A 3,256-nucleotide genomic window follows, 5' to 3' on the forward strand; every position below is an offset into this window, starting at 1 on the left:
AAGGGCTTTTAGTACAAATAAAAAAGCAACGTATTCTCCCAAAGTTTTAAATCTATTCTCAAGCTCCCCCCTCCTCACAATTTTCAGGCTCTGATAATTAAATGATTCAAATAAAATATAGAATCAAACCCAGAGGTTTACAAACCTGATCCTTATCTGACTTTCTAGATTGCCAAAACAGCCTTTTAACCGAGTGAAGCCATACAGAAGGATTCACACTCTCTGAGATTGTGTAACCCTTGGCATGTAGAATAACAATTGTTTTTAAAGGAGATTTTCATTATTTGTGCACAATGGACTTATATTTAGCTAAGAAAGCCATGTTTTAAATTCAAATTCTTTTGGAAAAACAATAGCTTAAATTAGAGGGGGAATGTTTGCAAAACTGAGAGTGACTTTGGAAACATTTGGATGGTTCTGGAGGTTTCATTTCACCACCCCTTGGGCTGGTCATGCAAAGATCTGTGCCTTTGCATGTTGCACAGAGATTGTTATTTCCACACCAAAATTTTTTACAGATTTATTTACTGCTCTGCGTTGCTTTTGGCACTGTTTGTTATAAGATTTTCTATTTATATTGTTGTTGGCCCTCCTACACATCTTCAGAGACGAAGCTTGCTAAAAATAAAAATATTTGCCATGACCATAGTGCCTGTCACAGGAGGATGTCAGAGTGCTTTTAAAACTGCTTGTAATTATTCCTCAGACATTGTGCAAAAGGGGTAAGAGATGAGCAAAGCCAGAGGGACCTTGCTAAGATCCCAACAAGTTGGGAAAAGGTTTCTCCTTCTGCCTAGCACTGGCAGAAATGATTTTTCCTCCAGAAGTCCATTTGTAATAGTTGCATTTGCCTCCAGTACATCTTTGACCCAGTACATTGATGTCAAGGGGACATGGGTGGAGAAACAGAGCTCTTTGCTCAGCAGAAATGGGAAATGTGGCTCTGGGGAAATGCCAGGGGCTTTGGCTGAGATAAAACTCGTGGTTTGTGCCTCGTGTGCTCATCCCTGAATTTACTCCAACCAACAGCACATCCATCCCTGCAGCTCTCTCTGCCCCTCTTCATGGCAAACTTGGGGCCCAAAGGTCACTTCTCACACTGCACTCAACAAAAATTGCCTTTTAAGCACCTTTTTACTCCCAGTAAGTGCGTACCTCAAAGCTGGGAAAGGCAGAAGAGGAGGAGATAAGAAAGGAACAGAAAGGAAGAGTGTGATGTGCTCGAGGAACCAGCCTTTGTCTGTGCACTCAGAATTCCACCTGGCTGGGTTTAAATGGATTAAAGGTGCATCTCTGTGCTCCTGCAGTGACCTCTGGAGACATCTGGGGACAAGACCACACTTTTAGGCTCACAGTTTTACTCAGCACCAAGTTGTTCCGATCCTGAGGCCAAAGGGCAAGGAAATGTCCTCAGATGCTGCTGTGACAGCTGTGACAAATCATCTTTGATTCTATTTCGGGATATAAGAGAGATGAACATTTAAATATATACTTCAATCTGGTAAAACTGTACAGATTCCACTATTTCTGCATTTCCTGTCCCTGATTTTAAAGCACTGCCGTTCATGGCAGCCCTGTGAGGAGCACGTGGCCCTTTTCACTTTTAGGCTGTTTTGCAAGGGGTTTTTGAATGTTCCTGAGGCCTCTCCCTGGGGAGCCTGTGGTAGCTGACGTGGGCAGTGCAGAGTGTGTACGAGAACATCGCTGCGGGCGAGCAGCTCACACAATGGAAACATCTTGGCCTCGTAAAAAAGGTTTTGCTTTGGAAACGGAACCATTCCCCCTTCCCCGCAGATATTCCCACAAGGTCAGGGCTGGAGTGTGGAAACAGCCGTGTTCCTGCAGTTCCTAATGAACAGCCCTATCTGGCTTCCCTGTAATCCCTTCAAACACTGCAAAGTGCTGGGGGGTTCCCCATGATCATCCAGTGCAGCCCCAGCCCTGCCCAGACACCCAGCAATCCCACCCTGGGCATCCCTGGCAGGGCTGTCCAAACGCTCCTGGAGCTGTGTCAGCCTCAGGCTGTGCCCATTCCCTGAGGAGCTGTTCCAGTGCCCGCTGGAAGCACTTCTTGCCACTTGAGGTGCCCCCGAGGGAATCCACACGGGCACAGCCCCTCCTGACTGCTGCAGCGAGTGCTCCCGCGGGGTCCTTCGTCCTGGGCTGTCCCACATCCTGGGTTATCCCACATCCCTGGGCTGTGTCACATCCCGGATTGCCCCTCATCCTGGGCTGTCCCACATGCTGGACTCTCCCGCCATCCCGGGGCTGTACCCCATCCCACAATGTCCCGCACGCCGGTCCTATTCCCCATCCCAGGCTGTCCCTCATCCTCCACTGTCCCCCATCCCGAGGCTGTCCCCTATGCCGGGACTGTTCCCCATGCCGCAGTGTACCCCATCCCGTTCCCAATCCCATTCCCGTTGCCATTCCCCATCCCATCCCTTTCCCCATCCCATTCCCATCCCATTCCCAATCCCGTTCCCATCCCGTTCCCGTTCCCATCCCGTTCCCATTCCCATCCCGTTCCAATCCCGTTCCAATCCCGTTCCCATCCCGTTCCCATCCCGTTCCCGTTCCCATCCCGTTCCCATCCCGTTCCCATCCCGTTCCCATCCCCATCCCACTCCCATTCCGTTCCCATCCCGTTCCCGTTCCCGTCCCGTTCCCAATCCCGTTCCCATCCCATTCCCAATCCCGTTCCCATCCCGTTCCCATCCCGTTCCCATTCCCATCCCGCTCCCATCCCATTCCCAATCCCATTCCCATCCCGTTCCCGTTCCCGTTCCCATCCCGTTCCCATCCCGTTCCCGTTCCCATCCCATTCCCATTCCGTTCCCATCCCGTTCCTAATCCCGTTCCCAATCCCGTTCCCATCCCGTTCCCATTCCCATCCCGTTCCCATCCCGTTCCCATTCCCATCCCGTTCCCATCCCGTTCCCGTTCCCATCCCGTTCCCATCCCGTTCCCATCCCGTTCCAATCCCGTTCCCATCCCGTTCCCATCCTATTCCCAATCCCGTTCCAATCCCGTTCCCATCCCGTTCCCATCCTATTCCCAATCCCATTCCCATCCCGTTCCCATCCCGTTCCAATCCCGTTCCCATCCTATTCCCAATCCCATTCCCATCCCGTTCCCATCCCGTTCCCATCCCGTTCCAATCCCGTTCCCATCCCGGGGCGCAGCAGGCACAGGGTGGGACCGTTCCGCCTCGGAACGCTGGTAGCGCGGTGCGGGCGGGGCCGTTTGCGCGGCG

Source organism: Lichenostomus cassidix, chromosome 4A (genome assembly GCF_008360975.1).
Source record: "Lichenostomus cassidix isolate B80296 chromosome 4A, HeHo_3.0, whole genome shotgun sequence".
Taxonomy (NCBI): Eukaryota; Metazoa; Chordata; class Aves; order Passeriformes; family Meliphagidae; genus Lichenostomus; species Lichenostomus cassidix.